This window comes from Felis catus, chromosome B4, assembly GCF_018350175.1.
Source record: "Felis catus isolate Fca126 chromosome B4, F.catus_Fca126_mat1.0, whole genome shotgun sequence".
Lineage (NCBI taxonomy): Eukaryota > Metazoa > Chordata > Mammalia > Carnivora > Felidae > Felis > Felis catus.
In genome coordinates, this window is record NC_058374.1 from 61,374,198 (window position 1) to 61,389,328 (window position 15,131).

The 15,131-nt window shown below is 35.9% G+C and overlaps 1 long non-coding RNA gene across 3 annotated transcripts in view; it reads right to left on the minus strand.

Annotated features, from left to right (window-relative positions):
- The window catches only part of LOC109501506, a 32,023-nt gene extending 16,930 nt beyond the window's left edge, over nucleotides 1-15,093 (minus strand). For 2 of the 3 annotated variants that reach the window (XR_002159615.3, XR_006600616.1), the window contains exons 1-4: nucleotides 13,912-15,093; nucleotides 12,328-12,648; nucleotides 2,247-2,435; nucleotides 730-929 (exon numbers count right to left, since the gene is read on the minus strand). This is a non-coding gene — a long non-coding RNA (uncharacterized LOC109501506). The remainder of the gene's footprint in view (nucleotides 1-729; nucleotides 930-2,246; nucleotides 2,436-12,327; nucleotides 12,649-13,911) is intronic. The other variant, XR_006600617.1, reaches the window with a different exon arrangement.
- Nucleotides 15,094-15,131: the final 38 nt, after the last annotated feature.

Consider the following 15,131-nt stretch of genomic DNA (forward strand, 5'->3'; position numbering starts at 1 on the left):
TATGCATGAGAGCAGGGTTGAGAGGACATAATTAGCATATAAAAGACTCCTTTGTGGTTAACACAGAAAAAAATTTAAAGCTGCAGTGTCCAAGTATGGATAAGAGCTATTTGATTAGCAGGTATTTCAAGGGTCAAGAGTAAAAGATAGGAATATAGAAGTCAAATGAGGAATATAGAAGTCAAATGTGGAAAATTTACTACTAGACCTTTTTTTTTTTTTTTTTTTTTTTTGGTGGCTAAGAAACAAGTCCATGCCACTTATGATGTCATTTATTTAATTTGAGTAGAAAAACTAACAGATGAGATCAAGGCAACTACAAAACTTCCTATATGATTGAAAAAATTTCAACAAAAGCAGATGCTTCAACTGGAAAAGTTTCTTTCACAGCTTGGTTTCTGGGTTTTGTAACTGTCAGCAGAGTTGGGCAAAAATATAACAATGTATTTGGGCAAATGAGACTCCACCACAGGCTTTTCAGCTAATACATAAAAAAATTCTAAAAATATTAAAGGAAGTCATATTTAGTTCTTTTTGTTTATTCAACCAGATTGTTATTGATTCCTTTAAGTGTTGTATTATAGTTTTCTGTTAAAAAGAAAAAAAAATGCACAGAATATGGTTGCATCAGTGAAAGGTTGCAATTCTTTCCTTTTCATTAAGCACAAATTCACCATTTGGTGATATTATGGTATTCTTAAATTTTTAGCAACAATAAGTGTAACAAACCTTATTTTCCTCAGTGGTGGGAGAACACTTTGAAGTTTGCCCCATTTAACATAATGATGCAATTTAAGTTTGTTAACCCTGCATGCTCAATACGTTCCTCTTAAAATTTCACATTTATAAATTTCAAAACATTTGAATAAGCATTTGTTGTTTGAGTAGACTTTTGGGGGTTTCAAGAGCAATGACTCCTCCAAATGTATCTGAATTAATTTAAAAGAACAGGGAAAAGTGAGTATTTAGCTTCATAAAGATTTTGACTAGCATAGTGTAAGATTTTTGGTGAATCTATCAATTTATTTCCCAAGCCTGCTTCTCCTGTGTCCTATATTTCAATGAATGAAGTTGTCATTCTCCCACACAGCTCAAAACTTCAAACTATGTTTTGACTTCTTTTTCTCTTTACCCCACCCACATCTGCTTAGGTTTTAACTCATGCCAATTTTACCTTTACAGAAACTCTTACTTGCCTCATTTTCGATCTCAAAGTATGCAGGATTATTGAAATAGCCTTCTAACTCAACCCTCTACCTTTGGATTCTTACTTGTCTAATCCATCCCTCACAATACTGTAAGATCAATTTTCTTAGTATATAGGGCAAGTGCTAATTTAGGTCCGCTCCTACAACTTCCCATTGTCAGCTCAGTTTTGGGAGCATCTCATCCTGGTATTCAATACTCTCATGGACCTTGTTCACAATATAGCTCTCTAGCATTATTTCTACTACTACCTTTTACTTTCTCTTAAGCTCATAGGTCCTTTAACCTGCCATATCCATAATGTTTTCTTTATCTAGGATGTGCTGTTATCACTTTCAATATGTCTAAGAATTTTGCCTCAGCTGCAAGATTCAGCTGAGATTCTGAACCCTTCCCAAAAGCCTTCATGTCTCCATCCTCTGAATTTTCATAACATTTTATATGTATCTCCTGCTTTGTACAATTCTGATCACGTATTTAATTTTTCACTTACACTTTAGTCCCTTGATAGATTTCAAGCTCATTTTGAGCAGGATTTATAGGTGCTTTATCTTGTTATATCCCACACTCCAATTGTTCAATAAAGTATTCAGTGAATTATTCAATTGTGTATAAGATTGAAAACTCTTGAGAATTCAGGTATGAGACATGTGAAGGAAGGCAATTTATTCACATTTGAATAATATTATGCATTTGTGAGTCTAAAGAGGAGAACTGAGTTTAGTAATCCCAAGACTATTGTCATAAATCTGAAACTATAACACAGGATTTACTAAAAGCTCATTACCTTATGTCTCATGTAGTGATTGATTAATTTCTCAGTATTAAGAATTCTATGTAGGGGGAATAGATACAACAAGTCTAACAAAACAACTTCCATAATCTATTGTCTTGCCTGATTTCTGGTCCTGATTATTTGACATTGTCCCATAGGAGACATCCAATGCAGGAAGCAGTGGGGCCGATTACTGCACACTGCCCTCTGGTGAGCCACAAGGGTAATCTGGAGGGGAAAATTCAGGGTTGAGAATATAACTCACTCTCCATGTCCAGGATGCCAGCTGGTGCCAAAGAATGATGTCACATTTTGTGATGTGATCACTTCTCTCAATTGTGCTCTCCTGAGTCTACCAGTTCTTTCCATGTAGGTCATCAAACGGCCATCAGCTGGTAAAACTTTCCTCTTCACTTAGCCAAAAATGGATCCAGAATACTTGTAATGAGTTTTACTAAACCAAGAATTAAAAAAAAAAATTACTATTACTTCCACCATGACCTTTCTCTGCATCTTCAAATATCCCCTAGCATTGCATGAAAACAATGGTAAAAAATTTCTCCTCAGTTTGTAAGGAAAATGGACTTTTAGTAATTGCCATGCTAAATTCTTCTACATTCTCATTAACAAGTCCTATTTTATCTATAAAAATATAGAGCTTTCTTATTCTTAAAGAGATGGCCAAAAACCAAATAACCAACTTAACAGCATTAGAAGTACTATTTGACTTGGAAGGACAGCAAGTATATCTGGCTTTTGACCATATTAATACTGCCATACTGCTGGGTGATATTATTCATTTATTCATTACCACCTGACCAAATACTGTCCATGACTAAAAGGGATAATTAAAAGTTTCAGAACAGACATGGAAATGCTCAAAACTCATATTCTAGGAAGGATACAAATAACCCAGTGACCAATGAGGTGTTTCATTGGTTTCTGCAGTCAACTGTATTTGCTGTTTGTATGCAATGACGTTTGTTATTTTCTCACCTTATTCTTAACTTTGGGAAACTACATTTTGTATGAATGATGCCAGTAATGGGTAATCTTAAAATAAGTGGATATTGCCTTTCTGAAGAAGAAATAAAAAGACTCTCAGAAACATGGAATAGTGCCATCTTTTTGTTTGATTGCATGCTAATCTTGTTTAAAAAAGGAAAGTCCCCTTTAATAAAAATTTTGACTCTTCAAACTCCAAGAAACTGACCTTGCTTTAGAAGCCCATTCTAACCTTCTAAAATGAAAGCATAATTTTTCCTTATGTTCTTTATTATGTAGTTGAAAGTTTAAATTGCTTTAAACTAAAATCCTTTCTTGACTCTCAATCTTTTAATTTTCTGAGGCTGTTTACATGCAAATTAAGTAAACTAGTTTTTACTTCTTGTTAATTTATTTTACTTTCAAGTAAAAAAAAACATTCTGTGGGAGGTTTTATACTGGTTTCTGCTGAATTGTTGCTTAAATGTGGGTGAAGGGATAAATGAATTCAGAGAGAAGTTTAAATAAAATAGCATGTAAGCTCCTTTAACCTCCAAAATTCTATGTTTCCCATGATATCATACACTGGTGAATACTTATTTTAAAGCTTTAAGTATTAATCATATATGTAAGATGTATTTAAGCCCAGTCTTTGTACTGTTGTATGTTATGTGACTGAAAAGGTACCATGAGGAGAACTGGTATAAACAAAATTTGTTTTTCACCACAGAAATAATGTTACTCAGGCTTTGATTAAATAGCTACCAACTCTGCCTAGTAACCATTTAATCAAACAGGATATATTGTGTATTTTTCATTATAGTAAACCCTTATAGAATAAAGTAAATATTCATAAATCAAACAGGGAAACTGATAGTGTTATGTGTGAATTAACACAATATTATAACCTATTATATAAGTTCTTCTTTTGCTTTTTCTTATGTCTAATTTTTTTTTAATGGATACCAACCAAAGAGTGAAAAACAACCACCAGGGTCATAGAATTTAAAAGGCTTGTTTTAAAATGACTTTGATTATTAGTGTATATGATGTTGACACCTTTTCCTCCTATAGGGCTTTCTAATTTAAAAAATTAATAAGCTTTATTTTTTTTAAAGCAGTTTTAGGATCACAGCAAAATTGAAGCCTAACACATCATCAAGGGCCCCCAGTTAGAATGGAAGCATATGAAAGGCAATTTAAAAAATAGAGTTCTGTCCAAGGTTTAGCTTACAGTGGGTTCACTGGCTGCAACAGAAACTGCATGGCCTGCAAAGCCTAGAATAAGTTGCTAAAGAATGCATAGGTAGTGGGCCCATCATATCTCCATTTTGATTCACTTGTCTGGCTCCTCCAAAAACTGGATGGCACCTGGAAGTTGACCATAGACTATCTCAAGCTCAATCAAGTAGTATCCCTGATCACAGCTACTGATGGTGCCAGAGGTGGTTGTTTGTTAGAGTTAACCCACTTTGTTAGAGTGAATTAATACAGCCTTAGGTACACAGTACATAGCCAATGATTTGTGAGTGCATTCTTTTCCATCTCATTCAGATTACAGCATCAAAAACCAAGTGTGCATATACATGGGAAGAACAAATACATGTCAACAAAGCAGTAGCAGAAAGGAAGTAGAGGAAAGAGGGTCAAAGAGTTTCTTACAGTACTGGATGTGAGAGGGATTGATGGTTGTTCTCCAGAATACATTATCCCCTTCCTCTTTTGTAACAGAATCTCTGAGTTTTAGCAGGGCACAAAAGCTGCCCAGCTGAAAAAACAAAAAAACAAAAAAACAAAAAACAAAAAAAACCAAACATTTCCCAGCTTCCCCTGTGGCTAAGCATGGTTATATGGCAAAGTTCTAGCCAATGGGATGCAAATTGAAGTCAAATGTGTGCCTTCTGTGCCATCCACTTAAAAATAAGAAGTATTACCTTTACTTCCTCCTTTCCCTTTTTCTGCCAGTTAGAATGCAGACATGATAGCAGGAGCCAGAGCATGTCAATCAGACCATGCAAAAAAAGCCATGTGTTAAAAATTGGGAGAGCAACAAGATGTGAGGAGGGGGTGATGGCTCTCTATGGAACCACCAGACCAGCCCTGGATTACTTTGCATGTGAAATAGAAATCAAGACTTTGCTTGTTTAAGTCACTATTTTCCAGCCTTTGTTAAAATTGCTTAAACTAGTGTCCTAACTAATGCAGACCGTACAAAAGCAATTAAGTGAGGTTGAACAGAAAGGTTTTGTGGAGGATGGATAATGAGTTTGTTGTAGAACATGTAATTTGCCTATGGGACATCTAGGTGCATATCTCATAGGCAACTGTAAGGTATATTCTGAACTCAAGAGATAATTGTGGCTGGAGAGTTAAAAAAAAACTTCCATGGGATCAAAGGTGGATAATATGCATGAGTTTTGTGGACATGTAGAATGCATTAATGTATGCTGAGTGAGAGAAGACTCTATACAGAAGATGCCAGTGTATTCCAGAATCATATGCATTAAGGAGATCAAGTTGGTGGACAGTAGAAAAAATTAACCACAGAGAATGGCTAAATCTGAGTGAGAAGAGAATAAAGGATGAAAACTTGTGGAACAGCTACTTGAAGTGGAGGATAAAGAAGAAGGGAGACCCTATGAATTGGAATGAAGACTGCAAGACTGGTCTGAAAAGTCAGAGAATCCGCAGAGAATAATTTTGTTGAAGTTGATGGGGGAGTGAATTTCTGTAAAGAGACAGTGGTTGGTAGTCTCAAATACATATAGTTAGGAGCTATCTATCGATCTTACATTTACATGTACTGAATGTAAAGCATATTCATGTCACTATAGATTGTTAACAATAAATCTTCATGCTATTATAAACTTGGGTGACATGTTGCCTATGCAATAATCACATAGTCATCAAGGATTTATAACATTTTACTGGAAAACAGAGCATACCATTGTTCATACTCTTTGTAACAGGACTCATATAATCCATATTTTACTCAAAAGCCTATCAAGTATTTTCATAAGAATCTAGATTTTGGGTATCTCATAAACCTAATTTTACTAAAAAAAAAACTTTGGTGAGGTAAAAGCTAATTTTATTGTTACTTAATCTTTAGGTACTATTATTTAAAGGCATTGTTAACATTTGTTACATTGTAATTTGGGGTAGAAAAATTAGGCAAATTATCGTAATTATGTTGGGGTTTAAGACACATCTTAAGCAAAGATTCTGATAAATGTGTTAAAATAATACAAAAACTTATAATGTGAATAACAGGCAAAACAATACCTTGGCTTTTAGTATATTCACCTCTTCCCCTAAAAAAGCAGTGGGTTTGTGGCTTATTCCCCAAAACAGATTTACACAACTTCAGGTCTCATACACCCTGTGCTTTAATATCCTCATAACTTTATATCCTTATAACTATGCTTTTGAACTTAGAAAACTATTATCAAAGGAAAAATTGACTAGTCTTTCCTTTATTTATAATTTAAATTGTTGCCAGTACTCCTGCAGTAACAATGTAAGAAATGCACAGGCAGAGTTGGTCTCCAATAGGGACAACTTTCAGATTGGTATAAGGACATGGGATTCTCTTTACCATTAGGATTATTTGATATCCAAGACTTAAAGAAAGAGAAATAAATGGAAGGGCCTTCCACTGTTCATATGCAGTACTTGGCTTTTCCTGATCAACTTAAAAAAGTGATCAATTCTCGGGAGAATGCTGCGTGGGGAGAATGCTGAGTGGGATTCGACCATGGTCTTTCAAACTCCATTTTTCAAACTTCAGAGTTTTCTCATGATGTGTTAATTTTGTGGTGCACCAAAACTTTTGAAAAAGTTTAATTTAAATTCAATTTATCTTTATTGTAGCAGCTCTCACATGGCTTTCTGCCCAGAGTATTGCTTGCTCCATCTGCAAAAGTGGTAGAGTAACTTCTAAAGAAGCAATATGATGGTTTAATATAGATGCAAAACCTAGCTCACTTTTTGATTTTTCAATATTGTCATAAAAAGTACTGTTTAGCAGCCAGAGATGTGACATTTAAGCATTGGGAGTTATGTGAATAATTTAGGTGTTAGAATTAATCTAAAATATAAAAAAGATTCCAGCATTGATTTTTAATGTTTTTAGACAGTTTCATTCCACTGATGCTTTCTTTTTAAGGATATAATGAAGAGTAAAGGAAGTAGAGTGGACACATGTGCTTCATCTCTGAGTTATCATTTGGAGTACATAGTTAAATGCAACTCATTATGTAAATTAGTTTTTATTAATTTATTATAATGATTACATGGATGAAATGCTGGCTTCTTTTTGTGTATTAGGCACTGAGATAATAAGAGAAGAAGTTCATATTTTTTTATTGACATATAGTTGACATACAATTTTATCCTAGTTTCTGGCATACAACATAGTGATTTAACAAAGTGATGTACATTACAAAATAATCAGAACAAGTCTAGTTATCATCTGTCACCATACAAAGTTATTATATTATTATTGACTATATTCCCTCTACTGTACTTTAAATCCCTGCGACTTATGTATTTTATAACTGGAATTTTGTATCTCATTATCTCCTTCACCTATTTGGCCCATCCCCCCAACCCCCAACTCTTTGGCAACCACCAGTCTGTTCTCTGTATTTATGAATCTGTTCCTGCCTTTTTTTTTAAGATTCCATATATAAGTGAAATCATATATTTGTCTTCCTCTTATTTCATGTAGCATAATGCCTTCTAAGTCCATTCATGTTGTTGCAAATGGCAAGATCTCATTCTTTTTTATAGCTGAGTAATATTCCTTTATGTATGTGTACCACATCTTCTTTATTTATTCATCTATTGATGGACACTTAGGTTGCTTCCATATCTTGGTTGCTATAAACAATGTTGCAACAAGTGGGACTGCATATATCTTTTCCAATTAGTGTTTCCATTTTTTTTTCAGATACATACCCCAAAGTGGAATTGCTGGATTATAATGGCACTTCTATTTTTAACTTTTTGAGGAACCTCTATACTGTTTTCCACAGTGGCTGCATCAATTTACATTCCCATCAACAGTGCACAAAGGCTCCTATTCTCCATATCCTCATGAACACTTATTTCTTGTCTTTTTGATACTAGCCATTCTGATAGCTGTGAGGTGATATTTCATTGTAGTTTTGATTTGTAAATTTCCCTGATAATTGGTGATGTTAACCATTTTTTCATGTATCTGTTCGGCCATCTGTATGTCTTTGAAAAAAATGTCTATTCAGGTCCTTTGCTTATTTGTTAATTATATATATATATATATATATATATATATATATATATATATATATTTTGGTGTTGAGTTGTATAAGGTATTTATATATTTTAGACATTAACCCTTTATGGGACATATCATTTGTAAATATCTTCTCCCATTCAGTAGTTTTCCTTTTCATTTTGTTGATGGTGTCCTTCACTGTGCAAAAGTTTTTTAGACATTAAGGGAGTGATTTTTGCCCAGTTATGAATCAAGCCAAACTGTGCAAACCAAAATGGTGGCTAATGACAACTTGCAAACTAGTGTGAAGTGAGAGATCATGTATCTCCTATATAATGGAGATTTCATAAATGGGTTAGATGCTGCACAGAATTCATAAGAGACCTGCTTAGAGGAGAGACCTGATTGAAGACTTTCTTAGTGTACTCTTTCCATATTTTATATATATTGTTCTAAAAACATATCTGAAATAGTTTCCATTGGATTAATGTGAAAGCTGAGTATCATATGAATCTTAAAGAACTGCTCAGGGACAGTACATCATTTTCAGTCTCACTCTGGCATGAACATAGACAAAGGGAAAGCGAAGAAGGTGGAAAAAACTCCCATTTTAAGAAAATGGCAATTCATTTTCTGACATTTAATATGAAGATAGAGATACAAAATCTTTCTACCAGTTAAAACTCTTGGGATTGAAGGTAACAGAAAACCTAATTCACATTGGATTAAATGATAAATGAAAATTGTTTGGGTAAATGAAAAGTCCTATAGAGGTGAGAGAAGCTTTAGAACTGATTTGATCAAAGCTTCAGCTCCATTTCTCTGAAGTATATCATCTTTGTTCTATAATCTGTATCTGTTTTTATCCTCAGACTGGTTTCCTTTATGGTCACAAGATGACTATTAAAAGCAATAGGAATTGCACGCTTTTCCGCTTGGATTCTCAGGAAGACAGAAAGTTCCTTCCAGTAAGCACTGAACATTGGTCCTGAGTTTTGTGCCTATTGGATGATCCCTGAAGCAATTCTTCTGGTTAGGGTAATGCCATGATTGACTTGGGACTGGGTCTGCCTGCCCCCACTTATGGTGGCAAGGGGTTTGGGAGTAACTTCTGGCTTCCACCAATTAGGACTAACCGTGGAAAAGGTTAGGGTTAAGCTCATCCAATATATCTGAATACTACACAATGGGGGCAGAGTGAAATGCATGTTTGGATAACAACTGCCACATCCACTGTAGTGTACCCTATTGCTCACCACCACTGTAATTAGTGAGCATCTTCTTTCTGTCTCTGCAAAGTGTTATATCTTCATCTGGAGTTCCTTGTGCTCTAGCAACCAGTGACAAGTCACCTACTGACAACAAATGCAAAATTCAATGAAAGAGAAAGGACAAAGTAATTGCAGTGAAAACTCCCAATTAAACAGGGTATATCTGGAAACATTACATAGTAGTCACTGATCTTTGTCATAATCTGTAGACAGGAGTAGTTAGGATTCCTGGATAGCAGTGGTATGGATTCTTTTGGCAGGTACTGTTTTGCTCTCGGTGTTCTTTATGGCCCCGTCCGAGATGGTCATTGGGGGAAGATGCTCTTTTTAAGAGGTTACACTATTTTGGCAGCTTATTTCCTATCAGGTTGAATGTAGAAGTCTGAGGCTTAAGATTAAATAGTCACAGGCTATTATCAGTCAGGCTTGAGGTTTATTTAATAATATATCTTCCTGCTAATATTAGGTTTTTGAACTAATTGCTTCTTGTTGCTTCTGTAGGCAAGTAACTATGGTCAGAGACCATGTGTAGTCCAAGTTTTTATATCTTGGAATTTCTCTTTACTAGTAGCCCTTCACACTCTGCCAGTCCGAATTTAGTTTAACGGCCCATCCCAAGATCTCAGTTTAATGACATCTGCATTGGGGATATTCTAAAAAATGAACCTACAGTCGGGAGGGAAGGGCACAGTAATTTATTCCTTGTCTCCATAATAAGCGTGATGTCTCCAGTCACCTCCATAATGAGTGTGATTTTTCCTCCAGTTAAGCAGAAATTAAACTGTTCCATCGTTGGCATACTGAAGATTATTAGGATTTTAGACATTTTTTTGTTTGAGGGTCTGAAGGGTGCTGTTCCTAAAAGTGCAGACTACGGAGTTTGCTAGCTTCTTATAACCTTGGTCATGCAAGGTAGGGACTGTCTCTGAAATATTTTATTCAATCTTTGTATCATGAACACCACTGGTTCATCAATGAGAGTCAATTTATAACATCCATTATGCTAATAGAGAGCCCCTAATTTCACTTATGAAAACCTGTTTATCACATCCATTGATTAGCAAAGCCTCAGGTGTTAATGGAAGATATGATAGCAGAAACATTTATGGTTGCTACGTTTGGAATGCAGTCTTTCTGATTAAATGCCAGCTGAATACATCTAAGGTGGGAAATCTAGATTATGGCAACTGACAACCATTAGGGGATAAAGTAAATTAAGTAACACATATGTGCACATTTACATCACATTACGTACAGGAAAGTATCTTGAGGGAAAGTATAATAGTAACAAATTCAAACTGACTTAACCAATATTCAATACACTATTCAGTATTCAATACTGAGGAGAGTAGCAAAACGGTCAGACTCCATGCTGGTTTGATTTGAAGGCTCACATAATGGAACAATCGAGTATAGAAAGAGAAAGGGGCCAGAAAAGTGCTTATTTAAAAATTTCACAGTTTGTATTTTACATCCTTTTGCTTATATACAATGTTATAGATCTTTGTTTATTTGATCAAGGTTTCAGCTCCATTTCTCTTTCATTTTCTTGGTCACAAAATGACTGCCTTCGGCAACAAGGATCATATGCTTTCTCATTCACATCGAGAGGAAGAGGGAGCCATACTACACAATTTTGGGGCAAAAGTCCTATGATTGGTGCTCAATCCCAAACCATATGTGGCTAAGGGAACATCATAGGTCAGGGTTATCCTGATTAGACTCACTTTGGGATAAAGGTGAGGTTAATTCCACCCAAATTTCTCAGGTGTGTGCCACACAGTGTGGGAAGAGTGCAATAGATTTTGAGAAGGCAAGTATCCGCTACAATCATTTTCAAAGCATATAAAGATACAACAATTACATTATTTTCTTGTTGGAGTAAACAAAATGAAACTAAACTCTAAACATACGTAGTAAAGACTCTGACTCCATATTTGGTGTTTGAAGGTTGACAACTTTCAAGCCTTCATCTGTTCCCTCTTGCCGGACATCTGTGCAGGCTGATGAGAAAGCCTGGGTGCTCCCTTCTTTGGTGCCAGTGGGAAATTCAAGCCACACAAGCCTTGGCCCCTACGTAGGAATTTTCACCCTAGCACCATGCCCTAGCCACCATAAAACCCCCAAGAGCCAGTCTCTCTTCCAACCTCCTTCCACCCTTCTCCCAGCCATTTTGGACTTGTTTGGGAAACCTACCCTGCTCTTCCTAGAAAGTCTCATTACATGACCAATAAATCTTTTTACATCCTCTTGGTGCATGTGTGGCATCAGAAGTCTTGAAATGTGGACCAGCTTTTAGGTGGACATCCATCTCATTTCTGTGGATGACCGCAACTGCATATAAACTGCAATAGGACTAAGTTGTGGTGTTTCATTATTCTTACCAGCAAGTGTAGCATCTTCTTCCTGAATCCCCTACCTCTTTGAATAGCACCAGAAACCAGGAATACACCTTCAGTTCTTTCCTATGTTTTTGCTGCCTACATGCCTTTCAAATCCTTTTAGCCAATTTCATGGGTACCACCTCTACTCGGGCTTTCCACAATTCCTCATTCTAGTTGTTCTATCAGTCTTCTTTCCCTCTTTTTCCAGAGAAAAACCCGTTCCCTATCTAATAATCCAACCTGCACACTGCTGCTAAAGTAATTCTCCCCAACCCCACTTAAACAATCCATTTGTTTTCCATTGCCTACAGGATAGATTTCAAACTCCTTCACAGTTTATAAAATTCTCCAACCCTCTTGACCCATCTACAGTTCCCATTTCTCCTGTCACATTCCCACACATTCCCACCTTTGCCTCCACTATACCAACCTCCATACTATACTTACCTCTACAGTTCATAGGCAAGGAGACACATACAAAGGTATATGTGCCTGTGTATGGAGCCCTCTTTGTCTCTTTTTAGCTTGGCCAATTCCTACCGGTTCTTCAATACTCGTCTTGAGCTTGACATTTTTGAGAAGTACTTCTTGTTGAATGCAGGTTGAATGAGGTGCTCCTCCTCCATATGTTAACAATAAACTTGATTTCAGTGCTTGTTCTCACCCTATTTGATATGATTATCTACCTTTTTCTCCAAATTTGATCCTCTTGAGGGCAGGAACCATGTTTCTCATCTCAAAAGGTCATAATCTATTAGGGTGATGGGCCTGCAAATACATACATTACAAAGGTAAATAATAATACAAGATGGCTTATGAAAAATACCCTGAAAAGTAATAGAGTCATAAGTCCTAATGTAACAGAGGGATAAATTCTAGTACACTTAAGTTCTTGAAGAGATAAGAAGAGGACTATGGAGAAATTAGAACCTTCACACATTGCTAGTGGGAATGTAAAATGTTTTTCACTTTGGAAAACAATCTGGTAGTTTCTCAAAAGGTTAAGCAGAATTAGCAAATGGCTCAGCAATCCCACTCCTAGGTATATATATCCATGAAAATGTTATGTTTACCCAAAAACTTGTATATGAATGTTTGTAGAAGCATTATTTGAATAGCCCAAAAGTGGAAACAACTCAAATGTCCACCAACTGAGGGATGGTTAAATGAACTATGAAAACATGATGTGAAGTGAAGGAAGCCAGTCACAAAAGACTACATATTGCATGATTGCATTCATATGAAATGTCCAGAATAGGCAAACCTAAAAAGATACAAAGTGGATTAGTGTTTGTCTAAGCCTAAGGGGCAGGGAGTGGGAGGAATGGGGAGTGACTGACAAAGGGTACGAGATTTCCTTTTGAGGTGATAAATATATTCCAAAGTTGATTGTGGTGATGGTTGCACAATTCTGTGAATATACTAAAAACCATTGAGTTTAGACTAAAAAAGAAAAAGTACAGATTACTATGTGAGGGAGGGAAAGACTTCATGGAGGTGGTGAAATTTGGATCCACTGATAAACAAATGATGTGAAAAGCAGAGGCAGTGTGTTGTGGTGAATAAACAAATCCTTTCATCGGGCAGGCCTGGCTTTGGATCCTGCTCTACCACTTGGTTAAATTACTCTCCGTAACTCTTTATCCTTATCTAAAAAGTGAATATATTAATATACTTACTTTGGAGGATTAATGTTATGGCAAATTAGATAGTAGATTCAAAATATTTAGCCAGTCACATAAGATAATTATGCCAGCACATAGCAAATGTTCAATAAGTATTAGTTTCTATTATTATCGTAAGTCTGTTTAATATTGAATATTGGAGTAAGTGGGACAGAGGAAACATACAGACATATCAATGAAAACTCTCAGAAACTCATCTGAGGTTTCCAGCAGAAAGGGATGAGACACAAAATGATATAAAGGTAACTGTACTTGGTTTAAGAAGCATTTATTGAATATCTTTCTTCTAATCACTAAATACTATGATATTGATGCATATACAAAAACAAATAAGAAGCAGACTCACAGATATACAAATGAAAAGTGGTCTTTGACTTCATGGTCTAGTAGATAGGTAAATAAATTTGGGTAAGAAAGCATCAATCTGCTATAATGGAAACGTGTTCATGATAGAAACACACGACAGAAAAAATGGATGTAGAAGACCGACTTTTGAGCTCAATATTGGGACTACTCACTAACCACCTGAGCCTCCACTTCCTGGAGAATTGTTAGGATTACTTGTTGACATTTTCCACTGCAAGTACACAGCAGAGATTATTAAAGGCTTGAGTCAATTTTGTTCAGTGGAAAGATGAGAAAATAACATCCAAAATGTTAAAGAATTCCTGTTATACAATGACTATGAATGTTCCAGAGATTTATGCTTAAAGTTCCCAGATTTTACTTGTTTATTTTTCCCACTAGACTATAAACTCCTTGAAGGCAAACATCTTGAATGAAATCTGGTCCATTCTCAGATTGCCACAACTTAGTCCAGTAAGCCAAGTAGACATTTAATAAAAAAAATTGCTAAATAAATGTTCTTCAAATCTCTCCCATGTCAAAGATGGAAGAATCATTGACAAGTGACTTGCTAGTTGACTGTTCCTCTTTAACAGTTATTGACACTTTGATATGAACACACACAAAAAATCTATATAACCACTCTTCTTTTGAAATAAAACCCTGACAGTTATGTCATTCTCTTTTCTTTTTCTTCAGGAGAAATTATTTGACTGAAGGCTTGGAAAAAAGTGGTTTGGCAGCTGAAAATAAACTGTCTCTGAAACAGAGATGGCATATATAAGTTGCTGTGATCCGGAGCTGAGGCCAAGAACAAAAATAATTCTCAAGCAGAGTCTTTGACTGATGTCATATGGTCTGGAGAGGCTCTGGGTTTAGGTGCCTTCCGGTGCTTGAGTGTTCAGATATGCAGAGAAGAAATGGAGCAGTCGTCCAGTCAACTGTTTCTTGAGCACTTACTACCTGTCAGGCATTTGGCTAAGTTCGTTTTTATTGAACTCTGCCTGGAGGTGGTGAAAACATCAGGCAGGCGTTTCTCAGGAACAGTCCTACAGAATCCCAGATGGGAGTATCATTTTGCGGATGGTTTTATTTGCATACATTAGGCATAGGAACTGCGTCCGTCATTCTAGAGGAATGAGAAGCTATAATCAACAGGAGGTAGTTTCTGCGTCAACCCCTTTCAGAAGGCAACCCTCCATGGACTACTCAAGCCATTAG